Source organism: Rhineura floridana, chromosome 15 (assembly GCF_030035675.1).
Source record: "Rhineura floridana isolate rRhiFlo1 chromosome 15, rRhiFlo1.hap2, whole genome shotgun sequence".
Taxonomy (NCBI): domain Eukaryota; kingdom Metazoa; phylum Chordata; class Lepidosauria; order Squamata; family Rhineuridae; genus Rhineura; species Rhineura floridana.
Window position 1 is genome coordinate 8,886,052 of NC_084494.1, and position 27,735 is coordinate 8,913,786.

General features: G+C 44.0%; 1 protein-coding gene across 7 annotated transcripts in view; it reads right to left on the minus strand.

Moving 5' to 3' along the window:
* Positions 1–27,735, minus strand: part of CSMD2 (CUB and Sushi multiple domains 2) — a 769,620-nt gene that overhangs the window by 414,587 nt on the left and 327,298 nt on the right. The window contains exon 1 of one of the 7 annotated variants that reach the window (XM_061596307.1): positions 9,331–9,693. The exons of the other annotated variants lie outside the window; for them this stretch is intronic. The gene's annotated coding sequence lies outside the window, so the exon portion shown is untranslated. Of the gene's footprint in view, positions 1–9,330; positions 9,694–27,735 lie in introns of those variants that run through there. 7 annotated transcript variants of the gene reach the window in all.

Here is a 27,735-nt window from a genome sequence, read left to right on the forward strand (position 1 = left end):
ATACACCAGCCAGATCAATGTGATCATCTGGAGCAGGTCTCCTGAATGCCCCACGGTTATATCTGCTCAGTTCCTATGCAAACCAAAGCTTTTGGCAAAGTGGCACTAGTACTTTGTTCCTGTTGAAATCAGGCAGGCACCTACAATCCTGGTATTTTGTTGCCTGCTGAAACATATTAGGCTGAGTACATACCATACAATTAAAGCATTCGACTCCCTCCAAAGAATCCTGGAAACTGTAGTTTACCCCTCACAGATCTACAATTCCCAGCACCTTTAACAAAAGACAGTTTCCACAAATCTTTGAAAGGAGTCAGGTGCATTAAATGGGGTTTAAATGTAATGGTTTGAGAAGAATTAATCTCGTTCAGCATCTGTTCCATATTTCATTATCTTCTATTTTTATGACTTTTTAATGATTTTATTGTTCAGTGCAATGGTGGTGTTTTTTTAATGAGCTTGCAGTTTATAAATACTTTTTATGTATAAATAGGGTCGCCGCTTTGGTGTGTGTTGTTTTTTAAACTCCACGTGAAGCAGGTTTAGAGGCCAAGTAGAAGGCAGAGACCATGGAACAGAACAGACAAAAACATCTTCAGTCTGTGCCCAGGCAGGGTAGCAGGCAGCTTTTGGCAAAGTAGCACTAATAATGTGGAACACTATTCCTACTGAAATCAGGCAGGCACCTACAATCCTGAAATTTTGTTGCCTGCTGAAGCATGTTATTTATTTATTGTATTTATATACCGCCCCATAGCTGAAGCTCTCTGGGCGGTTTACAATAACTAAAAACATTAAAAACAAATATACAAATTTAAAAACACATCTTTTAAAAACAATTTAAAACACAATTTAAAACACATGCTAAAATGCCTGGGAGAAGAGGAAAGTCTTGACCTGGCACCGAAAAGATAACAGTGTTGGCGCCAGGAGCACCTCATCACACAAATCATTCCATAATTTGGGGGCCACCACTGAGAAGACCCTCTCCCTTGTTGCTGGACTCCCAGCTTCCCAAGGAGTAGGCACCCGGAGGAGGGCCTTGGATGTTGCGTGTAGTGTACGGGTGGGTTTGTATCGGGAGAGAGCATTGCAGTAATCTAGCTTGGAGGTTACCAGAGCATGGACAACTGAAGCCAGGTTACCCCTGTCCAGATAGGGACATAGCTGGGCCACCAACCGAAGTTGGTAGAAAGCAATCCGTGTTAGGCTGTGTACACACCATACATTTAAAGCACTCGACTCCAGGCATGACTCCACAGGGCATTTGGAATCCAGAGTGAGGTGAAGGCAGGGATGCTTCTGAAATTGCCCCTTTCTGAACGTCACCTCGGATTGTGGGGTTCTGGATTACCTGGCCTTATTTCTGGAGTAGAAATGACAGATTGGGAATTCTCTGCTGTTCTGCCTCTTTATTTCTGAATTTTCTAAACAGCACAGGGCATGTGCTATCTGTCATAGGCTTCCATTCTTCCAGTTCATATGCTTCCCCTTCTTCTCACTGCATTGCCAAAGAGCATGTGTGCACTGCCATTCAGTGGCACAGACAGATGGACGGAACACACGCTTCAAAAAAAGCAGGGTTTTCTCCCATGTGATTGCATGTACAATTGCATCAAGATTATTCCTGTGTAGCAACTGCATGCTCATTACAGTGCATCAGTAAAACACCATAAAAGACAAGCTCTCTTCCTCCCTCCTCCTCCCAAAAAATATTTTTCATTGAGTTTCATCAACAGGATATAGAAGTAAATTTATTACAACAAAAACAATGGGTATCCAATGCTGGTAGACCCATTGAAATTAGTGGGCATGACTAACTTACAGCAGATCCATATCATAAATGTTTAAAGCACATCCAACATACATGTAAAGTACATGAGTTCCCCTAAAGAATCCTGGGAACTACCCCCTCAAGCTACAAATTCCCAGCACCCTTAACAAACTACGCTTCCTAGATTATTTTGGGGGACGTCACAGGCTTTAAATGTGGATTGGATGTGCTTTAAATGTATGGTGTGGACCTGCCCTTGGATCCATTACTTTCAGTGGGTCTACTGTGAGTAGAACATAGCTGGATACAACCTAATGAATCAACATATGGGGAACCTGTGGGCATCTAGACTTTGTTGGATTCCATCTCTCACCACCCCTGACCAGTGGCCATGCTGGTGCGGGCTGATGAGAGTTGGAGTTCAGTAACATCTGGAGGGCCACATTCCCCAGCCCTGCAATATGCTTAGAAAGAGTTCATATCCAGCTCTGAGACTTAAATATATAGCATGACCATATGAAACAAAGGTAATTGTGTAAGTTAAACAGCAAGATATAAGCATATAAAATTGTGATTTAACCAAGTATGCCTTTCCAAAATTATTGGTGGCCTAAGGGGGTCTTAAGGAAGAGCTCGGATGTGGTTAATATATGCATGAGCACATCAAAGCCTTTTTGTTTGACTTTTTCAGGGTTTATCCATGTAATGAAAGTAATGAAACCAGGGAGATATTGCTGATAAACAAAAGGAGCTGAAAAAGTGGTGGCAAGCCTAGCATTCTCAAATTCTGGAACTGGCTGTAGAAATTCTCCCAGCCGAAACAGAATTCAAGAGTCCCTCTGCCTGGTTCTTCCACCACTTGGTTGCTCCATGAAACTGGAAGAGGTAATCAGGTCAGCAGTAATGACTCCAGCGTAAGTCAGGGGCAAAGGAGAGACAAGAAGATGAGACTGAATAGCAAGCCAGAAGTGAGGTCCAGACAGCAAACAAAGGACAGAGGACATGCCAGACCTTGGGGAGACTTTGTTGCTCAAGAAAGACTTAACTGGCACAAGGAAACCTTTAATAGTCCTCCTACCCCAGTAGGGATGTGCTAGAATTCCACACAATTCAGATTTGGTACCGAATTTTCCATTAATTTGCTCATTTGCTAGTGTTGCAGATCTGATTTTTATTTGGGATTTTTGGAAACAATTTTTTTTAAATCCATGTGTAAAATATTAATATTAATATTGATATTTTATCAATATTTCCTTCAATGCATTGCTATTTCCTTTAATTTATCCATATTTCATTTCAAAATATCAATATTAATATCAGTATCTTTTTTCTTGAGAAGGAAAAACAGATCGGTAAAAGCAATGGCTTGCAGACAAACAACAAACTCAAATCGACAGCAGCATGTTAGGATGACAAAATGTTTTTAAACCAGCACTGCCCAATGCATCCCAACCATTCACTCCAGCAGGATCCAAGCATCAACCTGGGTGGACAAAGCCATTCCAGATCCTGAGGCTACTGAAAGGCCTAGGCCAGCCTTCATCCACCGGGTGCCTCCCAGATATTTGGAACTCCCGTCAGCCCCAGTCAGCATGGGAATGGTCAGAGATTTTGAGACCTGTAATTGTCCCCACTCCTGACCTAAGAGTTTTGTACTTGGATTTTATTTTGTTTTCATTCCACTCCTGATGCAAAAAAGTGCCGGGTGGCCCAAATTCTGAATGACCATGGCTGCCCCTCCCCTTGACCGTGGCTCCTCCCCACACCAGTGTTGCCGCAGGTGGGGGTCTAGGTGCACTGCGCTTTGCAACACATTGTGGATTAAAGGGAGAGTGAGGGGGAGGAGCCACAGCAGAGCTCCTCCCCCACAGGCAGCAGCTACTGGCCTGCCCATGTTGAGTCTCACATATCCCGTTTGTGTCGTTCTATATGATTCACCGAGTGAGTTTTCCTACCACTGTTTCCATGTCGTGGGAGGCCAACAGAGAGGGCAATGAAACACATAACATGGTAATTACAAGAATACAGAAGATGAGTCATGCTCAATCATGTGGCATAGCAGAGATCTTCTCTCAGGGATGCCGAACTCTGTGGCAAATGCAAAATGTCACTAAGGGGAGATATTCAATTAATTTATTCCATCAGCTCAAGGACTTTTGGCAGTGAAACAAACCTCTTATCCCTCCTTCCTCTCCTCCCCATGCTCCCATCTGCCCGCTAAATCTGTTCTAGGGTTTTCCCCAACCCTCTGCACAGATTTGGGGAAGGTGCGGGGAGAGGAGGGGGGAAGCTCTGTTGCACAAGTGGAAATCCTTGAACCAATGGAAAGCGTGCCTGAATACAAAGGTCTCAGTTAACATGACAGCTTCCTCCCTTGACTTAGGAGCTATCTTGAATCAGACAAAAAGGTATTTTCCCTCTCAGCGGTTAGAAACTTAGGAGCCTAGCATATACCAAGTGAGACCATGTATCCACCTAGTTTAGTACTGTCTACACTGACTGGCAGTGACTCTGCAGGGTTTTGGGCAGAAGCGCCCTATCTGGAGATGCCAGGGATTGAAGATGGGACCATCCGCATGCAAAACGTGCTCAACCAGTTTTCCAAAGCAGACAGCACACATTGCCAGGAAAGCTACCCAATACCCTTCCACAAGGGAATCTGTGACATAGCGCAGAAACGTCTGCATGCAAAGCATGTGCTCTACCGCTGAGCTGCTGCCTGTCCTGCACCCAACTGCCTGCCCCTGCTTTATTCAGATCCTCCAGACCCGTCTGTTTCATTTCCCCATAACTCTGTTGCAAAGTCCTTCTGCTCCTCTTGCAAAACTGAAGCTATTTTGCTGAAATGAATGTTTATCCACAGAGTTCTAGAAGGCAATGTGCTGCCATTTGTTTTCTTAAAAAGCTGGAGCAAATGTATACAGGGTCTCACCAGCTTCCAGATCTGCAGTGTGTCTGTGTGAGCGGGGAATATGATCACTAAAAATATGTGTATTAAAAAGCCAATTTTGTCTGCAAGGAATAAACAAGCTCCCCTCAAAACCATTTGATATCATCCTTTGGCCAATTAGCCTGAGATGAGAGACATGCCAAGTGGCCTTGCGAAGCAGCTTTTTACAATGCAGAAACAAGCACAATATGCTAATTGGTTTATTAGCAGCGTTACTTATAAGCTATTCTGTCGCTCCCAGCTGCGATTACTGCGATGCCACAGTCAAATTTTCAAGAAAATGGCCAAAATTAGCCATTGCACAGATGAACTTTCCCCCCTCCTCCAATCAATAAAAGGCCATTAAAAATCCACTCGGAGTTTGAGCTTTGTGTTTACTGCCAAAGATTCAACACATCAGAATTGCCTGCAGTGTATTCGAGATATTCCCAGTCAAATTGCATTAAAATCTAAAACAGCACATTTTGGAGCTGCGGAGAGAATGTTTCTGGGCACTTAAGTGCCACTCCAATGCAAAAGCATTGGTGCAATCTTTATTACTATTATTTTGTTACTTTACCCCACCAGTGAAGAGATATATTAAAAATCCCTGTATCCCAAAAGACTAGTCAGAGAGGACAACCAAATTCATAAGAACTGCCTTGTCTCAATCAAGGACAAAATCTACCTGGTCCAGCATTCTGGTTCTAACAGCAGCCTGATGAGTGCTCCAGGAAGCTCAAAAGCAGGTATGAAGACAGCAGCCTTCTTCTGAAGTTTGATCCCAGCATTCACTACACAGAGACATATTGCCTCTGGACACTGAGGTTCCATCATCAAGTTGCCTATGGAACCTCAGTGTCCAGAGGCAATATATCTCTGTGTAGTGAATGCTGGGATCAAACTTCAGAAGAAGGCTACTGCCTTCATATCTGCTTTTGAGCTTCCTGGAGCACTCGTCAGGCTGCTGTTGGAACCAGAATACATATATATATGAACGTAATTGTGATTAACCAAACAAAGGTTTTTATTGTATTAACAAAACGTTTCAGCTTCCGCCTTCATCAGCTGCTAACATACAAATGCTGTTACCAAGGTGGCAGTTATAGAGCTCTGAGGATGGAATGCTCAGAGGGGCTTCATTTGCAGAAGCTAAGTAGTGGTGGTACTGTCCTCCAGGTTCAGGCCATGTGGTGCCAATGTGTCCAGAGAGTATATCCAAAAGTTCTCCTTTTTGGTCAGTGCTGCTGGATCTTTTGGCATCTCTATCGCTGTAATGGAAAAGTCCAACAGGCTGTGACCCTTGATGTTAAAATGCTTTGCAACTGGTTGCTCCACTTTTTTTGTCAAGATTGCCGACTTGTGGTTCCTGAAGCGCGTGCATAGGTCAGTTGTAGTCTTTCCTACATATTGGATATGACATCCTGGTCTTTTGCACTTGATGATGTAAACTATATTGCAGGACCTGCAGGTGATGTTCTGTTTGATGTAATATGTCCTGCCTGTCCTGGTGCTTGTAAAAGTGCCTGTCTCCCTGAGGTACACACAGGTGATACAGCATTTGGAGTGACAAGGATGAGACCCTGGATTGGTGATAAGCGGCTTAAGCACAGCTCTCACCAACAGTCTGTGCAAATTAGGAGGTTGGCGAAATGCTATAACAGGAGGCCTGCTGATGGCTCTAGTAAGATGTTCAGAGTTTGCCAGCAAAGGGTAGCTCTCCCTGATTGGTCGGTGATAGTTAGGAGATGCTGGATAGAAATCTACCACAAATGGAATCCAAATATATATAGGTAAAGTCATTTAAGCTACTCGACAGAGAATCTTATTCACTAATCAGCAGGAAGCTGGCAACTAGGGTAAGGACAGTTCAATTGTAGCATGAAGCTTCATATTAAAAAGACAAAGAAGTACTGAACTTGGGAGAGGTGAATGAATCCGTTTCAGTTTCTCATTTTTTTCCTATCTTAAATGCAGTTCTCACTTCTCCATACCAGTTTGAGAATTTGTTAGAGAGGGAAAAGAAGTCCTCATGAAAATTCAGCAGCATTTTAGTGCAAACTTCTCCTAATATACAGATATTTGAATACAGTTTGCCCAACATTTTTACAAAGCAATTTCCCCTTAAATAAAGCATTTTTATATGCTATTTTCACTAGTATACTGTACACAGTTTTATGCACACTTCCCTACTTGCATTTTTTTACACATTACATGGTTGGAGAACGGCACTGCAAAATTTGGTGAAGTGAAAGTTTTGAAGATAAGTGTGTTTTGGTTCACATATTGTTTCAGAAAGTGCAAATTACCTAGGCTCACCTTTTAATAACAACAACAATAATAATCACCCTTCCTCCCAGAAGGACCCTAGGGCTGCAAACAAAAACACTAACAGCACTCTAAAACTTCTTTAAAAGAAAAGACATTAAATCATATCAAAACAAGACCTTTTTAAAACATATTAAAACAAAGCATATTAAAACATCTTTTTTTAAAAAAAAAACTTTAAAAACATCTGAAAAATCAATTCCAACACAGACATACTGGGATAAGATCTCTACTTAAAAGGCTTGTTGAAAGAGGGAGGCCTTCAGTAGGAGCTGAAAAAACAACAGAGGTGGTGCCTGTCTAATATTTAAGGTCCACCTGCTATATTGTGCAGAACGGACCTCCTGATAAGATGGTATCTGCAGGAGGCCCTCACCTGCAGAGTGCAGTGTTCAACTGGGTATATAAGGGGTAAGACGGTCTTTCAGGTATCCTGGTCCCAAGCTGTGTATGGCTTTGTACACCAAAACTAGAACCTTGAACTTCACCCAGTGGCTAATCTGCGGCCACTGCAATTATTTCAGCAGTGGGGTGACATGTTGGTGATACCCCGCCCCAGTGAGTGGTCACGCTGCTGCATTTTGCACCAGCTGCGGCTTCCAGACCAACTTCAAGGGCAGCCCCACATAGAGCACATTACAGTAATCCAGCCTGGAGGTTACCAGTGTGTGGACAACAGATGGATATGAACTAAATCAAATTTCTTCCTGGTGATGCGACGGAAGATGGCTGCTGGCAGGCAGGTCCACTAGCGAGCTCTGGAGCTCATACCCACCTCGCCTCTTTTTTTGCTATCTTTAGAGATATTCTTTGGAAATTTTTATTCTGGAACCTAACAGCATCAACAACACCTATTTTTTGAAGGCTATGGAACCATTTTATCAGCAAGAAAACAGACTCTCTATCAGCCGGTGAGTCACAACTCTGCTTCGCATTACTAACTCAAGGAATATAATTTACCATAACAAAATCTAAGGATTCCTAAGATAAAACTACTTAGCCTTGGAGTCGACAATTTATAATTATACCTCCGTTCATCTTAGAGTTTAAAAGGCAATCCTTATAGTTTTTAAAATGGTTCAAACAAGGAAAAGATGTTATGAACATGACCATAAATCAGACCAGGTTTTGGAAGAATCTGGGAATGGGGATCAACAGCTTAAAATTACAAACTTCTTTTTACCAACCAAAGCGGATAAGACAAAGAGAAATGCGTCACGATCTACTGAGAAAACCCCTTCCCAAATCGAAACAGAACAATTCTGTTCCTGCTTGAGTGAGGAATTCCAGGCAAGGGATGACCCAGAAATTATACAAAGCCTGGTGTATGGAACATCCACAGATCCCCTTTTTGGGCAGACGCATACACCTAGTCTGATCAACTCTCTGCTGCAGGTACCTGAAAGCAAGGAGACGCCATCTTCCTCTCTGTACAAGGACACTGACTTACATTCCCCCTTAGACATTCTGTCTACTGTGCATGCTGCAGACATCGACAGCCAGACTCCCATTTTACTCAATCACAGCCATCTTCTGCCTGCTCTACAGAAGTTACTGAAACCACGGAACTGGCACAAATTGGCCAAAAACTACTTCTAACTGGCCAAAAATGTCTGCAGTTACAATTAGCCATTGTGGCAAAAGAGACTGAAAACATCAAAGCTTTTTTGGAAGAAACAAACAACCTTCTAAAATCATTTATGGAAGAACTATCCAAACTATATTTGAGCCTAAACTACACTCTTCCCCCCCACAAAACAACAACAACACTGAAGTGTGCAAACATAAAGAAACCTCGTATTGCACCTAAGGAGAAAAAATCCAAAAACATAAAAAATTACAAACCGCCAAGGAGTAAGAAGATGAACTTTCAGAAACTTTTTAAAGTACTTAAAGCTCAACAGCAAACAGCTTCGCAAACAAAGAATTTATCTGCTTCATCTACAGCGAGAACACCCCCTAGATCTTATTGCAAAGCCTTACCAGAAAGCAAAAAAAGTCCAAATCTCCCAGAGCTACTTACTCACCCCAACCCGAGGTCCTATAGCGGAATATGCTCTACCAATAACAAGATTTCACGACGAGAGAATACAAATGGGAATTGGCTTCTTAAATATAATTCAAACAAACTTGCACTGCTGAATCTTCCTCTTCTTAACATCAAAGAAAAAGTAAACATCAGGAAGCAAAGAGTGTGTTACGCCCTCCAGTCGTTAGGTGTAATGGATTTATGGCCTGACGATATCTCGTATGTGGAATTCCTTTACAACCCCTCAACAAAAACGTCTGCTTTACTTACCTTTAAATCGGCTGAGACAACAGCACGGATAATTGCAAATAAATCCCTTCTCAGCTACCATGGAATATCCGTTCAGAGACATTTCACAAACCTGGCCAGTCCAATTTCCTTGTTCACAAAGAGAACTCCAACAACAAACCTTATCTCTTCACATGAGAGGAGGAAGTTTTCCTCGAACAGCAGCAAAAATATATCAAACTCTGGAAACTTGGATCCATTCCTGGAACAGCTTCCTCTTAAAAGCACATTAAACATGAACTGCTCTTCTCTATCATTAGGACCAACTATGCTGGAAAAGAATTTATCCCCTTTGACTCCCCCAGCACAAGAAACATTAAACTTTGAAACACTTAACTCCATAAACTCTGATCTTATTATTTTGGATGAAGTAAGCTCCTCCCCACCACCAGCTCCCATTTTCGTTCCGTTACAGTCACCTCCTTCTCTGGTAAACAGTAAGGAAAATCAAGATCTTGCATTTGACTTTGCTTGTGAGGGAGAGGAGGAACTATTAAATAGTTTCCATACATTCACTGAGATTGAACAAAGTGAGGTCATAAACAAAATGCAGAATCTGTTAAACAATCTAAGGGCAAAAAGGACATGTTCCAGATACTTGGAGGACTATGAACTGAACTCACCATCCAGCATTCAAGTTTCTCCTCTGAAAGTTCCCTTAAAGGTACTGCCACATTGTTACTCAAATGTTTGTAGACCTAGCACAATATGTGATGTGATAGTACATGAGGTTCCTGAACTGACTTGACAACCCTTATTAAATTCTAAAAACCCGATTCTATCCTGTGAATCTCCTGAAAAAATGGTAAACCCTCATTTCAGGACACCACAGCACTCACTCTGCAAATCTTATACAGCAAAGGAAATTTCTCATCCTACGAATCCAATTATTAATGCATGCCAGGTTTCTGTTCTCTCACCTAATTTTACATTCCACCTTCTCTCCTGGAACATTGCAGGGTGGAATGCCAAACAAAAAATTCCTGACTTTATTACTTTTCTGAACAAATTTGACTTAATTTTCTTACAGGAGACGTGGTGTACCCTTAAATTAATAGTGGATGGTTTCTCTTGTTCATGTTTACCAGCGACCTATTCCCAACCCAGTTCCAAAGGCAGACCCAAAGGAGGCCTAGCCATACTCATTTCTACTTCTGTAACAGCTCGCTCTATAAGTTTAACCCCTTGTAAAAACATTGCACAGGCTGTTTTATTATCTTTTAGCACATTTTCTCTTCTGTTAGTAAATGTTTATATTCCCCCTCATGCCTCTCGGGCACAAATTGACTGTGACTGGGACGTTCTTACCAATTATCTAACATCACTCGAGGCTAAATTCCCCAAAGCGCCTCTCATTGTTATGGGTGATTTCAACGCCAGGTCTGGCCCCCACAATGATGCGCTATTTGCTTCAAACCTCTGGGGGGGCGAGGACACCGCCCCATACCTCCCAGGCTATGCTAGGACTTCCAAGGACCCCAAGATAAATTATGGTGGAATATGTTTATACCGATTCCTTGCTAGACACAGCCTAATAATGTTGAACGGTCATAAGCAGATAGATTCATGTGCGGAATTTACCTACATCTCTGGCCTCAGGTGCAGTGTCATCGATTACGCCTTGATCTCGCATTCCCTGTTCAGGTTTATTTTGGACTTTTCTGTCGGCTCCAGACAGGATAGTGATCACCTTCCCCTTACCTTTTCCTTTTATCTACCAGAACGCGGTCACTTGCTCCTTACCCATAAACCAATGGCAAATCTAATCCACCCTACCCATAAAAGGACATTTTGGACTCCCACAGTAGCCTCTAATGTGGCCTTATTTCTCACTTCCCCCTCTGCCCTGTCCTTACAGAGGGAGATCATGCATGCTTCTGATTCATATTTAGCGTCAATAGCGTATAACTCCTTAATTACCAAACTTAAAGCCTCTATTATCCCACCATCTTCTTCCTTCAGGGCTCCTCCTACCACTGGTTTTCCCAGATGGTTTGATAAGGACTGTCTTGATGCTAAGAAACAGCTGAGACGGCTATACCTTCAATATCGACACCAAAATTTAACCACCCTCCCCCCTGAGTATTTTATTATCAAAAAATACTACAAGCATATGATAATCATCAAAAAAAGGCAGGTGATGCATGAAGATTGGGAAGCCTTAATTCAAGCCTCCAGATCAAATAATTCGAAGTGTTTTTGGGAGCTGATTTCTGGTTCTATGAGCCCACTAAATCCGGCCCCTTGCCACATTTCCCCATACCTCTGGGAGAAATATTTTTCTGCAAACAACGAGACTGTAAATGCTGTTTCCTTTATTGATAATTTAACAAATCTTCCCACTTGGCCACCTGTAACCCAAAAAGAAATTATTGATTTGATTGCTAGCTTGAAATCCGGCAAAGCTCCTGGACCTGATAACATACTTTCTGAAATGTTGAAGGCGCACCAAGCTTGGTGGGCCCCTCTTCTAGCAAATTTCTTTACTCTGATCAATAATTCCGGATGCTTCCCTGAGTCTTGGCTTGAATCCATAGTTATCCCTATATTTAAAAAAGGGAACAAAGAGGACCCAGCAAATTACTGCCCAATTAGCCTCCTTTCCATTATTGGCAAACTATATGCCTGCTACTTAAAAGAGAGACTCTCATCTTGGTTGGAGGAGGATAATATCCTTGGGAGGGAGCAGGCAGCTTTCCGGAAAGGTAGGTCTGGGATAGAACACTGTGTGATTTTAAATCACTTAGCTGAAAAATACAAGAACCGCTGGGGTAACGGCCTGTTTGTTGCCTTTGTCGACTTGAAATCGGCTTTTGATTCCATCCCTAGGGAGATACTATGGGCGAAACTCGCAAAATCTACGATCGACAAGAGACTCCTCTTCTTAATTAGCCGTCTGCACCACCACACATCCTTTCGTGTTAGATGTAGTCGTGAAGGTCATCTCACAAACCCCATTACTACAACAAAAGGAGTTAGACAAGGCTGCATACTAGCCCCACTTTTATTTAATTTTTTCATGAATGATCTGTCCCTTTATTGTCAATCCCCGGACTTCCACCCCCCTAAGTTAGCAAACCTGCATTGTCCCTTGTTATTGTATGCAGATGACGCTGTTCTCCTTTCTGTTTCTAAAGTAGGACTCAAACGCCTAACTAAAGCTTTTATGAGTTTCTGTCATGATAACAAACTATCTATAAACTTTTCCAAAACTAAGATCTTAGCTTTTGCCAAGCACTCTCCTGCTCACGCATGGACAATTAATACCCATAAAATAGAACAGGTTTCTCATTTCAAATACCTTGGTATACTTTTTCATTCCTCTCTGTCCTGGAATCCCCATATCCGAGGGGCTATTTCTACTGCTCGCAACTTAGCCAGTGGTATTCGAAGGTTCTTCTTCACTAAAGGAGGACAATACATTCCGGCAGCCCTAAAGGTTTTTAGATCCAAAACTATTTCTCAACTTCTCTACGGGGTACCTTTATGGATTGGCGCCTTCAACTCTTCTGCGGAGGCAGTTCTCTCCTTGTTTCTCAGACAAATTTTTGGCGTTCCCAGGTGCGTTCCTGCGGCGGTCCTTAGGTTAGTCTCACTTGAGTCTCAAGCGTGGTTGGCCGCCCTAAATTTCTGGTTTAAAATGTCTTATGAAAAATCTACTGGCTATCTCCCTTTACTCTGGGAAGACTCTTTTACCTCGAAATGGGCCCGTATGTTTACAAATTACCTTGCAAGTATTGGCCTCTCAATTGAACATCTGATGTCCCTCGCTCCAGAGACAGTTAAACATTCTATCCGGACTCGTATCAACGATATGGACTTCCAACGCTCCATAACTGCAGCCACCTCGACCTGCTCTCCTATTCACTTTGGTCTGAGCTTTGTGCCTATGCTCAGTGCCCCTTATCTGGAAACTCTTACGATCCCCAAATATCGTCTAGCCTTTACAAAGGCTAGATTTAACTGTCTTATCTCTGCCTTACTTGAAGGGAGATTTAAACGTATCCCGTATGCAAACCGATTATGCCTTTGTGGTGTCAGCGCCATAGAAACTCTCTCTCATGTCATCTTTGAGTGCGCCCTATATGACGATATTCGCTCCAAATTCATAACCCCCATCATAAATAAATACCCCTACAAACTGCTTAACTGTTTACTTTTACATCTTTTGTCAGCAGCTAATAAGGATACTATCTTGTCAGTTGCTAAATTTATTTTTGCGGCTCAATCAATTCGGAAGGCATCTATCCTTTCAGAAGCTTCCGCCACCCAACTGTAACTGTTTTCCTTGTTGTTTTATTGTTTTACTGTTTTAACATGACTGCAACTTTGTAACCTTTTATTATAAATGTATGTAGTTTTATTTATAAATGTCTTTTGGTCTATGACCGTATCAATAAAGATTGATTGATTGATTGAATTTCTTCCTAATCCCTCCTCAAAACTGATAAGCCAGCTTGGAGTCTGAGGTTTTCCATTGAAACACATGATGTAGGAACCCAGGAAGCTGTCTTGTACTGAGCCATTGGTCCATCTACCTCAGTATTGTCTACACTGACTGGCAGGGGCTCTCCAGGGTTTCAGACAGGAGGGGGTCTCTCCCGGCCCTACCTGGAGATGCTAGGGATTGAACTAGGGACCTTCTGCAGGCACGGCAGGTGCCCTGCCCCTGAACTACAGCCCTTCCCCCTGACCATCACAGTGGCCTCCCTGGAGCTTGCAAAAGGCCACCCACTTTCTCATCAGTCCAACAGGAGCACAGGCTGACTGACACCGAGCCAGACTGTTGCACTATGATCTACTGTGAGTGGCAGCAGCTCTCCAGAGAAAAAAAACTGGACGTGTTCTTTGGGCTTCTTTTAACTGGAGATCTCAGAGACCAAACCCAGGGGCCCACTCATGTGTATCTACGTTGGAGATGGCATTTTAATATATTTTTTTCCTGTAGCGAGGGAGAATAGCTAAAGCTGACCCCAGAAACAGATAATTCCACACCTCTCGTTGAAGTTTGATGAAGTCCAAGCACCTGACTGCACTGACTGAAAACCATGGCAGTTCTGGAAAGTGGAAATGTTATTTAATGAGCACTTAACTTAGGGAGGTGGACAATGTCTGAACACTCTCTCTCTCCCTCTCTCCCTCTCTCTCTCTCTCTAACTCTGAAAAGCAAGAGGGGAAAATGCCAACAGCTAATTGACTGTCACCCAAGCACATGCATAATCTATTGTATTGTCCCCTTGGACTTAATTATCCCAAATTTGCGAAGAATGACACTAGTAAATCTGGGGTAAGCACTGACAAATCTTCTCTCCACTTACTTCAAAAACAAGTGTTAACTGCAAGCCTTCAAGGTTTACAGATATTCCAGTGTGGCATAATTTGTTTGGCGTATATATAGTGTGCATGCTCACTAGAAAAGGCAAACACACACACATGCATACAAAGTACTTAAAAAAAACATTAGCGAAACCCGATAGGGGTGGGGGAAAGGGTGAACACTCAAATCTAAATGCCACATGATTTAGTTCCAGGTTGAGCCGGCTTCTCCTCTGCCTTTGCCTAGGGCCATGCCTCGTTTTAATTAAAAGCAATTAACATGAATTGAAAGTTGTATTCTTAAATCTCCTAGGATGGACAGTAAAACCTCAGTTAACTCTCGGCAAGTATTAAATTGAGTCCTTGGTCATAAAAAGAATAAGGATCCTTAGGGGCATCCTCTCACAGTTCCACAGATATATCAGTGTACCATGTCTAGCAGTGATACAAAGTCAATATCGGAAAAGGCTCGGTTTGTGCTCTCTAAGACCAGCGAAGTGTCATTATGAAATAGTCAAGTTCTGGCTCACATCACTTTCACACTCTTTCAAGCCCGTTCTGTGCTGATTCCACATTAATTTGTGAAATATTCTAATCAACATGGAAATTCACATCCATGTACATCTTTCTGTAAAAGAGAGAGAATTCTCTCAAAACACTCCTTCAAAATGCACATTTAAGTGCATTTTGATACATCATCACCTACATTTCTTAGTCTTTTTTTCACAAGGGTGACCCAAAAGCGACTTACAAAATTAATATAAATATTAAAACCAAGTGTCAAGCATCTGAGCCAACAGATGTGCTTAATGTTTGGGAAGTGTGAACACTGGCACCCTCTTTGTGCCAGGCTGGAGGGTTTGCATTGGACAGAGGGTTTGCTCTGTTGGCCGCCTGCCAGCCGCCACTTGCATAGTGATGCCAATGTCACACCACTAACACAAACTCACAGTGAGCAGAAGTGCCATTAGTGGTATCCCCAAGGGTAACAGCTGCCCCGGGCTCCTACTAGGAGGAAGGGTGGGATATAACTCTAATAAACAAACAGTGAATGGAAAGCCCCCAAACAGGGCTTTCTGAGGGCAGGGCGAAGGGAGCACGGGGTCCATAGGATCCCAAGCGAGGTGTAATCTGAGCCCAATACCTGTGCCAGCTCCAGTCTATCACTGTGATCTGCTTGCCTCCCCCCATCTCAGATGCCAGGACTGCAGATGCACAGTGGTCCTGCAGCATCACAAAGCCTTGCCAAGTTGGGGAAAAGCTTAGAGCTGCACTCTAAGTTCTGATCTGCGTATTAGCCCAGGAGTTGCGGATCAGGCAAGTGGAATTCACAAAGATGAAACTCTTCAAGCATCTCTAGCAAGGATTTGAACCATGAATCTGTGCCTTGGTGACCCTTCGCAATGAGCTACTCAAGGCTAGGGATGGAAGGCTGTCAGTTGTAGTTCTCTCCGTCTCTCATTTTCCCAATCTTAAATTCAGTTCTCCACTTTTCTGCAGCAATCATATATTTTCCTCATGAAAGTTATTTTAGTGTGAATTTCTCCTAATAAACACATTTGTGTATGCAATTTTGACTAATGTACACATTTTTAATCTCCTGATATAACACATTTCGTTTGTTATTTTCACTAATATATAATGCACACTTTCGCCTAAGATAACATTTTGTAAACATTGTTTGGTTGGAAAATTGTGTCGCAAAATTCGGATACATGCAAATTTCAAAAGATGTTTGTGTTGCAGGGCTCATATTGTTTTGAAAAGTGCAAATATGATAGATCCGGCTTCTCGCCCCTATCCCTACTGAAGACAGCAAAACTGGGGGAGGGGGAGAAATGGTATTATCTTCATCAGGCTTCAACACAGATCCAACCCTAAAGCTGCTATGTGGCTCTCCCTAGCCTATGGCTCGCCTAAAAAAAAACTGCTTCCAGGCCATGCCTGGCTTTTTTTCCCTTTCTGTTTTGACCTCCCCGCCTGGCCTTTCTTGCTCTTTCCCTCCAGACTTTGTCTACTTGGAGGTCTTCCACTTCCCTCTACCCCACTCCCTTCAGACCAACACCTTGGATTCAGTCCTGGCAGCTCTCTTTGGACAGTTGCTTCCGAGTGACGCCTTCTACTCCAGGTTTCTGGCAATGCCGGCCACTGACCCTCCATGATCTATTGACTGCCTATACGCCACAGCAAATAAGCACACACTAGGCATTCATCTGCAACTAAACATAAAAAACTGGGATAAAGTAAGAAATGTAAAGTTGTGGGTCAGGATGGGAACAAGATGAGTCAGGGCCCCCTGAGCTTGCCACAATGACTGTCCTTCATCCCGTTATTCATCCCTGAGCTCACGTAGCCAAATGAAATGTTAACAGGAGATGAAAAGGTTTCTATCCCAGGACAGCTGATCGCGTAAACAAGCCCTGAAAGAACAGGGCATCATTTGAACAGGGGTGCCTAAGGAAGACCCCAAAGGAAGCTCCTTTAAGCTGGTCAGCATCCCTCTCTCTCTCTGTGTAATGACTTTGCCCAATGACTTTAACAGAAGGCTCACAGCAAAATATCCAGGATCATTCTCTCTCTCCTCCCCCCGCTCCCCAGACACTACAATTTGTCTGATGCATCAGCACCCCACTGTATTACTCAGTGATTAACAAACACTCACGCACAGCACTTGGATGCAGTAAAAAGCACTCGCTACGATTAACTGCTGAGCAATGACACTGTTGCCAATTCCCCCACATTCACTGCGTGAGTCGTCTGACTCATCAACTCTCTTCGTAGGCTGCCTTTGGTTCAAGGCATTTAACAGGATATTTTATCTGCCCCTGGGTAACCTTCAAATATTCACATTACCCTTCTGTTCTTTAGGCTTCCTGCTCAGGCATTCATCAATGTGTGATACCAGAGTGCCAGATGAGTCTCTTACCCACTATGGGGCTGTCTCTAAATGGGTCCCTTACATGTGGCAAATGGAGTGCATAGGAACAGCAGCTTACAATAGACCGATGGACAAGGAAGCTATACAGAAATCTTTATTTAAGCGTAGGATCACACTTCAATAGCTCACCAGAGGGATGTTCTAGGTATTTGCAATTTTCCCTTTCCGCTCCCAAGAAGGAAGTTTGATAATGCTATTGGTAGATCTACAAGGAAAATACAACTTTCAATTTCCATCATACTGCTGTTGAATGTGGAGCAGGATGCTCAGTTCATTCTATTGTAGATAACATACATGTGAAGTATATTTTGGACTTCAAAAACAAACTTCGAAAGCTGCCTTATACCAAATCAGGCCATCAGGCCATCTAGTACTGCCTTCTCACTGACTGCAGCAGGTCTCAGGGGTCTGCTAGGGAACGAACCTAGGACCCTCTGAATGCCAAGCATGCAGTCCACTACTGAACTACACAGCTCTTATTCAGTAGCTTCTATAGCAAGCTTGTATGGGGGGGAATGCATTCAAACTGCATGTAAAGAATGCACTGAAATTTGTGTGACACCCCATCTTCTTGGGTGAGAGCTAAAATGAACTTTGAGGTTTTTTGCAGCTTTGCATGAAGTCAGAAAAAGAAAAAAAATGTATGGTATTTTTTGTAACTGGCTGGCAAGAAACACCTGGAGATGGGGGACAGGTGCAAAAGCATGCAGTTGCTTTTTTGGGAACAGATGCTACACTAGGACTATCATTGTTTACCATATATAGTACTTGCTTACTTATCAACTTCTCAATCTGTATATTTGTAAACTAATATATACAGCCCAAATGCATGCATACATAGATACAATCCTCCTATGTCTTCCGTGTTCGGGCAGTCCAGATGCCCCAGAGTAACTAGGGACTTGTAGATACCACAGTATACAGAAACCCTCAAAACTCTGAAGAGGCAGATAAAGGCCCAAGGGCTAGGAAAGCCTTTTTCCAGATCCAGCTGGTTCACTAGCTTCAGCCCTTTTTGGACAGAGAAGACTTGGCCACAACGCCTGATGCTCTAGTAACTTCCAGACAGGATTACTGCAATGTGCTCTACGTGGGACTGCCCTTGAAGACGACTCAGAAACTGCAACTAGTCCAAAATGCAGCAGCCAGATTACTGGGTGGGGTTCCCTTTATAACTCATATAACCCGTTTTAAAACAGCTGTGTTGGTTGCCAGTTCTTTTCTGGGTCCAGTTCAAGGTGCTCATATTAGTGTTTTAAGCCCTAAACCACTTGGAAATGGAAATGGACTGCCTTCAAGTTGATCCCGACTGATGGTGATCCTATGAATAGGGTTTTCATGGTAAGCGGTATTAAAGGGTGGTTTTACCGTTGCCTTCCTCTGAGGCTGAGAGGCAGTGACTGGCCCAAGGTCACCCAGTGAGTTTCATGGCTGTGTGGGGATTCGAACCCTGGTCTCCCAGGTCATAGTTCAACACAATAACCACTACACCACACTGGCTCTCCACTTAAGTCCCAAATATCTGAAAGACCTTCTTCCCTCCAGACCCTATCGGGTGTTGAGATCAGCAGATCAAGGCCATTTTGGTATTTCTGCCACCCTGGGCAGCTCGGGGTGGTGGTGGCCCAGGAGAGGACATTCTCTGTGGCAGCCCCTAAGCTGTGGAACTCCCTCCCCACCAAGATGCGCCTGGTAACTTCGTTGTACAATTTTCAGCAAATGCTGAAGACACATATCTTTACCCTGGCCTTCGACACTGAGATTTATATTTTTAGGACCCACCCTATTTTCTGTGAAGTTGTTTAGGGTATTTTTAACTGTTTTTTTAATTATGTGTTTAAAATTGTAGTGGCCCGCCTTGGGACCTTTGGGTGAAGGGTGGGTAATAAATTATTGTAATAATGATACATAATAATAATCAGTAGTCTTCTTCAGAGATGGATCATTCACATTCAGTGAATGTGAGTATGACTAGCCACATCCCTGATGTCCATGCACCCCTATAGCCATGCATTGCTGCCCACACGTGAAAACGATGCAGGGTCCCTTCCCTTGAGTTCAAGTTGAACACGCTCACATTCCAGGCATGGACAAAGGGGCACGCTGATATCAGGAACGTGGCACAAACCTATTTCGTGCTCAGAAATTCACTTAAAGCTTTACCTTCTTGTCTGTGGCAACAAACCAGCCAGAAGTAAGTTTCTCCACAGTGGAGAAATGAAATTAAAAACCTAGTACTGGTGCAGTAAATTTAGGAAGGCCCAAGTTCAAATCTCACCCCTGTCATGAGCTCCCCAGGTGATCTTAAGTGTCATAGTTCAGTGGTAGGGAACATGTTTTGCATTCAGAAGGTCTAAGGTTGAATTTCCAGCATCTCCAGATTAGACCAGCCTTCCTCAGCCTAGTTCTCTCTGTATGTTTTAGACTACAACTCCCATCAGATCTGCTGGCTCAGGTTGTAGTCCAAAACATCTAGAGGGCACTAGGTCAGAGAAGGATGGAGTAGGCAATGGTGGGTTAAATGGACCAAGCGTCTGATGTAATGTAAGGCAGCATCCTATATTCCTAGACAACATAGGAACATAGAAAGCCGCCGTGTACTGAATAAGGCCACATCTGCACAATATACTTAAAGCATTACTATACCACTTTAACAGTCATGGCTTCTCCCAAAGATTCCTGGGAACTGTAGTATTTTAACAGTGCCAAGAGTCATTAGGAGATCCCCTCACAGAGCTACAATTCACAGAGTAGTGTAACAGTAGGGATGCAAAAATCTGTTAGTGTCGGTTCTCTCAGTTTCTCATTTTTCCAGTATTAAATTCAGTTCTCTACATTTCTGCAGCGATCAGCATTTTTTTTTAAAAAAAACAACCATGAAAATTCTCCACCATATTAGTGCGAATTTCTCCAAATAAACACATATTTTTGTAGGCAGTTTTGACAAAGGTACACATTTTCGCAAGCCATTTCTCATCACTTCATGCCTTTTTGCCTGTTATTCTCACTCATGTATTCATTTTTATGCACACTTTCCCCTAGTATATGCATTTTTGTAAATGTTGTTTAGTTGGCAAACTGCATCCCAAAATTCAAATAAATGTGAATTTCAAAGGGTGGCTGTGTTTCGGTTCTGATACTGTTTCGGAAATTCCAAATTTGATAAATCCTGCTTGAAATGTGAACTGAATCAAAATTCTCACCCATCTCTGTGTAACGTCAATCCTTCTTCGCAGGGAGCTCTCGGAACTGCACCTCTGTGAGGGGAATAGGGGGTCTCCTAAGAATTTCTCAGCACCCTTTACAGGCTATAGTTCCCAGATTTATTTATTTATTTTATTTATTTATTTTGTTTCATTTTTAAACCGCCCATAGCGAATAGCTCTCTGGGCGGTGTACAAAAAGATTAAAATACAAAATATCATAATAAAATCAACAAACAATAATAAACACAAACAAGGAACAACAGAATATAAAAGTTAAACACATTAAAATGCCTGGGAGCATAGCCAGGTCTTAACCTGGCGCCGAAAAGATAGAAGCGTAGGCGCCAGGCGTATTTCTTCGGGGAGGCTATTCCACAATTCGGGGGCCACTACAGAAAAGGCCCTAGATCGAGTAACTGCCCTCCGGGCTTCCTGATGAGTTGGTACCCGGAGGAGGGCCTTAGCTGCTGAGCGAAGTGACCGGGTAGGTTCATAGTGGGAGAGGCATTCCACAAGATATTGCGGTCCCACGCCGTGTAAGGCTTTATAGGTCATAACCAGCACCTTGAATCTGGCCGGAAACAGATAGGTAGCCTGTGCAAATGGGCCAGAACAGGTGTTATATGTGCTGACCGGCTGGTCCTCGTCAGCAGTCTGGCTGCTGCATTTTGCACTAGCTGAAGTTTCCGAACTGTCTTCAAGGGCAGCCCTACGTAGAGCGCATTACAGTAATCCAGCCTAGAAGTTACCAGAGCATGAACAACTGAGGCGAGGTCATCCCTGTCAAGATAGGGGCGTAGTTGGGCTACCAACCGAAGATGGTAGAACGCATTCCTTGCCGCCGAGGCCACTTGCGCCTCAAGAGACAAGGAAGGATCGAAAAGCACCCCCAGACTACGAACCTGTTCCTTCAAGGGGAGTGTAACCCCATCTAGAACAGGGTAAACATCCACCATCTGAACAGGGAAGGCATTCACCAACAGTGTCTCAGTCTTGTCTGGATTGAGTCTCAGTTTATTAGCTCTCATCCAGTCCATTATCGCGGTCAGGCAGTGGTTCAGCACATCCACAGACCCACCTGTAGAGGATGAAAAGGAGCTGCGTGTCATTAGCGTACTGGTGGCAACACACTCCAAAACTCCCGATGATGGCACCCAGAGGCTGCATGTAGATGTTAAAAAGCATGGGGGACAAAACCGACCCCTGAGGGACTCCACAATGGAGAGTCCAAGGTGTCGAGCAATGTTCCCCAAGTACTACCTTCTGGCGACGATCCGCCAAGTAGGAGCGGAACCACTGCCAAGCAGTGCCCCCAACTCCCAACTCCGCGAGTATCCCCAGAAGGATACCATGGTCGATGGTATCAAACGCCGCTGAGAGATCAAGGAGAATCAACAGACTCACACTCCCTCTGTCCCTCTCCCAACAAAGGTCATCGTACAGGGCGAACAAGGCTGTTTCAGTGCCAAAACCAGGCCTAAAACCGGATTGAAACGGATCCAGATAATCGGTCTCATCCAAGAGCGCCTGGAGCTGGCCGGCAACCACCCGCTCCAGAACCTTGCCCCAAAAGGGGACATTCGCCACCGGTCTATAGTTGTTCAAGTTATCTGGGTCTAAGGAAGGTTTCTTTAAAAGAGGTCTTACTACTGCCTCCTTGAGGCTACTAGGGACTACTCCCTCACTCAAGGAGGCATTTATCACTTCCTTAGCCCAGCCGGTGGTACCAGTCCTACTAGCCTTCACTAGCCAAGATGGACAAGGATCTAGCACAGAGGTGGTCGCCGGCACCATTCCAAGCACCTTGTCCACTTCCTCAAGCTGCACCAACTGAAACTCATCCAATAACGAAGGACAAGACCGTGTTCTGGACACTTCAGTGGATTCATCTGTCATAACATCAGAGTCTAGGTCCCTACGGATGCATGCGATTTTATTTTGGAAGTGCCCATCAATGTCGTTACAACGAGCTTCAGATGTTTCAATGGTATCTTGAGGACCTGAATGTAAAAGTCCTCTTACAACCCTAAAGAGCTCTGCTGGGCGGCAAAGAGATGTCCTAATAGAAGCAGCGAAGTAAGACTTCTTCGCCGCCCTTACCGCTTTTATATATGACTTAGTGGAGGCACTTACCAAAGCATAATTGCATCCGTCTGGAGTTCATCTCCATCTGCACTCCAGCCTCTTTCTCTCTTGCTTCATCGCTCTCAGCTCCGGGGTATACCACGGAGCTGTATGAGCTCTGCAACGAAGAGGGCGCGCGGGAGCGATCGTGTCAATAGCCTGGGTCATCTCCGTATTCCACAGTTCGACCAAGGCCTCGACAGGAGCGCCAGTACTATCAGCCGGAAAAACTCCCAGAGCCCTCTGAAAACCAATAGGATCCATGAGTCTCCGGGAGCGGACCAACTTAATAGGTCCTCCACCCTTGCAGAGGGAAAGAGTCGTCGTAAGTCTAAAACTCAACAGGCGATGATCTGTCCATGACAATGGGGTAGATGAAAAACACCCCACCTCCAGATCACCATCTCCATGACCAGTGGTGAAGATCAAATCAAGAGTGTGACCCGACACATGCGTTGGGCCAGTAACAAATTGAGACAGCCCCATGGTTGTCATGGAGGCCATGAAGTCCTGAGCCGCCCCAGATAAGATAGCCTCGGCATGAACGTTGAAGTCCCCCAACACTACAAGTTTGGGGGGCCTCAACAACACCTCCAAGACCATCTCTGTCAGCTCAGCTAGGGAAGCTGTTGGGCAGCAAGGTGGACGGTACACCAACAGGATTCCCAGTCTGTCTCCTTGGCCCAGCACAAGGTGGAGGCACTCTAGACCAGTCGCCGTCTGGACAGGATGCCTGGTGAGCGAGAAAGTACTCCTATAGACCACAGCGACCCCGCCTCCCCGGCCCTCAGATCTACCATAGTGCTGCACCGAATACCCAGGTGGGCAAAGCTGAGAGAGGGCAACTCCTCCCTGCTCACCCACCCAGGTCTCGGTTATACATGCCAGGTCAGCACCCTCATCCACAATTAAATCGTGGACAAGAGAAGTTTTATTATATACCGACCTGGCGTTCAAAAGCAGCACCTTTGATGGAAGCCGTGATGGTTAAAGTGGGATCAGAGTGTTTTAAATGTATGGTGTATATGTGGTTTCAGAACACTCGTCCATCCAGCTCAGTACTGTCGACATCGGTTGGCAATGTCTCTCCTGTATTTCAGATGAGGTCCTTGTCCAGTCTTACCTGGAGATGCCAGGGACTGAACTCGGGGCCTTCAGCATGCAAAGAAAGTGTTCTACCGTTGAGCTACAGCCTCTCAATCTCAGCCATCTCTGCAATATGGAAAGGACAGTGATACTCACCTACCTTATAAGAATAATGAAGAGTCTTATGGCACCTTACGGGCTAACGTATTTTATTACTGCATAAACTTCTGGTGGATGAGGATCCACATTATCACACGCAGGAGATACAAGTGGCCCCATCTTTGGAAATGTTAAAGAAAAAAAAATAAACATTTCTGTTTCCGTCTGTTTCATGTATTTTTTAAAAAGAAATTGCTGCTGATATATTAATTGCTGCTGTTCAATCTGAAGAGGGTGTAAGACAGTTTGACTCGAATGATATGTTGCTTATAAATATTGTTGCATTTTTATGAACTCCTATTCACCACTTTGAAAGGGATGTGGTACCCTATAAGGCTGTATATATCAGGCCATCAAATTAAACACACACACAATTTAAAAGGTGATTGTAAGGATTGCAAAAATATCATGAAGAGCTTGGAATATGCTAAAGGGTTATTGTTAAGGCAACAGGCATTTCCCAAGCATCTTGCATGAGGCCTGTGTCAGTTTAGCTTGTTGGGCAGTGGCTGAGTGGGGGGACAGAACTAATTAGCTGGTGTTGGAAGAGCTTTAGGTGTGTGCCAAGTGCCATTAAGTTCTAAGTGTTATTAATCTGCCGCTGCTCCACCATCGCTCACTTCACTTTTATCGTCAGCCCAGCTGTTTCCCTATTAACCCCTCACTCTCCCCCACCAATAATTTCATCACAAAAGGAAGCGTGGTGCAACAAATGATTTAAAAGCTCATCAAGTGGAGCTTCTGCTTTCTCCTGCTCAAAACAAATTAACATCATGTAGAAAATTACTCCGTCTACATGTCCAGCGTGGTGGTGATGGTTTTTGTTTCAGTGACTTGATGATGTACAAAACAGCCCAAACAGCCCATTAATGAAAAAGAGGAAGCTACCATATATCAAGTCAGACCGCTGCTCTGTCTAGCTCACTAACGTCTATACCGGTTGGCAGCAGCTCTCCAGGATTCTCTCTCTAGGACTCTCTCCACCACTCTCTCGGTGGGGAACATTTCCAGCCCTACTTGGAGATGCCACTGGGGATTGAACCTGGGACAGTTTGTATGCACGACCACTGAGCTACAGCCCTTCCTAAGCAAGGAACAGCAATCTCCCTCCTACCTTTAGGAACAGAGGAAGCTGCCTTATATCAAGGACACCAACCTCAGTATTGGCCACAATGGTGGGCAGTGGCTCTTTAGGGTCTCAAGCAAGGGTCATTCCTCATGCTGGGAATTGAACTTGGAGCCTTCTGCATGCAAAGTAGGTGCTCTATCACTCGGCTATGACCCTTCCTCCAAATTAATTTGCCGTCCGAGACCACCTCCTTCACCAAGATACAACTGATTAGATTTGAAACAAGGAGCCCGAGGTTCAAATCACCACTCAGCCCAGAAGCATACTGGGTGACTTGGGGACAGTTACTCTCTCTCATCTTAACCCACCTAATATGTGAAGACCCCATATATACACTACCTCTAAGCAATTTGGAAGAAGGCTGGAATACATTTGCCTTTTAATGGATCTGTCACACTGCTACGCTGCTGCTCTTTCACGGAGCTTAGGATGGCAAATAGGCTCTAGAATCTCAACAACCCTACAAATGTAGGTTATGCTGAGATTTAGTCTCTGTCTCGAAGTCACCCAGTCAGCTTCATGGCCGAGTGAGGATCTGATTGCTTCTCCCTCTGGCCAAAGTCCAACACTCAAGCCACTACATTACACAGACTGCGTGATAGACAGTTATAGTCTAATGGGTGCCCATCCTCATATTTGCTGACTAACATGAATGCAGAGTAAGGCATTTGTAGAGAAGTGCCAGATTGTGTGTGTGTCTGTGTGTTCTTAACCACTGCCTGACTCTTCACTTTTTGCCTGCAGTCTTCCTCCCCCAGCATTTCATCTCTCTCTTTAAAGGTAGAAAATGGCTGGCAGGGCCACGTTACCGGGAGAGTGGTGGAAGTGCATGGTTAAACTGTGGAATTCACTCCCACAGGAGGTAGCAATGGCCACCAACTTGGATGGCTTCAAAAGAGGCTTAGACAAATTCATGGAGGATAAGGCTATCAATGGCTACTAGCCATGGTGGCCATGCTTTGTCTACACGGGTGGAAAGCAGCATACTTCTGAATTCCAGTTGCTGGAAACCACAGCCGGGGAGAGTGCTCTTGCTTGTGGGCTTCCCATAGGCAACTGGTTAGCCACTGTGAGAAAAGAATGCTGGACTAGATGGGCCATTGGTCTAATCCAGCAGGCTCTTCTTCTGTTTTTATGTAGGGGAGAAGTTGCACACCCCTTTCTATGCTTGCCAATTCTCCCTTCAAAATCCGCCCACTTGCATATTCATGGCTTGCCATCTTCTGCTTCTTTGGGAATATAAGCTGTTCAAGGTCTGTGTAGAACGAAGAGCAATGCAACAGGTTCTTCTCCCTGGATAAATGCAGGTTGCCAACGGGAAAGCTCTGGAGGATGGAAGAGTGGAGATTAACAGAAAGAGAGGGTGTACGTGTCTGGCAGGGATGTGAGTTGTGCCATCCCTTGGGAGCTAACCTGCTTTGCAGAGTTCCCCTCCTGGGGTTGCCTGCAACAGGACCCACCTCAGAGCCTTTGTCATTGTGACAGTTCTTGCAAAGCAAAGAGGTTTTGTTGAGCAGACCAACACAAGGCCAAACATCAATGAAAACACTGTGTATGCAGGGAAAGGCAGTGACAACGGTCTGGGTCTGGAGGCACAGAGCAGGGAAATTTGGGATGCAAAAAAGATTTTGCATGTGGGTCTTTGAAAAGCACCTCTGAGCCACCTCTGGCAGCACTTGTGGGACCTGTAGCATGATTAATGGAGGGCAGGTTGTTGCAGAGAAACTGTATGTACATTCTTGTTGATGTAGAATTTACCAGTGCTTAATAGGACTTCATATTCAATGCTGAGAAATGAAGAAGTAAAAACAAACCAAAGTATCATGGAGATACTTCGTCTCCAACTTTTTTTTTTACTTTCAATGTAAACAACAGAAAGAAGAAAACGAAACCAGCAGATTTGAACTGCCTGATAGACAACCTGATCAGGAAGAAGGTTTAAGAGTATCGTGATTAGATTTACCCAAGAGAGGAAAGACAGGATGCCCAGTTAAGCCAATGGTACATGCAGCACACAATTATGATTCAAATCAGCATTATACTGCCCAAGAGGAAGAGGAAGAGGGTGAGAGAGAGAGTTATGTACATTTGGGTGGGGACTATGCTATGTAATTAAGCCAACGGAGGATAGTAATACACATGAAACACACAACACTTGTTTGGATCTGCATTGCAAAACTTGCAAAGCTGATCTGGTAAATAACTGTCCTAAGCCATGCCTGTGGAAATTAAAAAAGACAGGTTTTGCATATCACCTAGGCAAACGGCTAAGAACTGTTCTGACTAAAAGGAAGGGAGGACATGGAAATTGGAGTTACGAGCCACCATGAGGGTTACAGACGCAGCTTCAGAAAAAACACCCTCATACACACTTAAGAAGCTCAGGTCTGTGGGATACGACATTTTACACCATGTATCAGATTAAATGC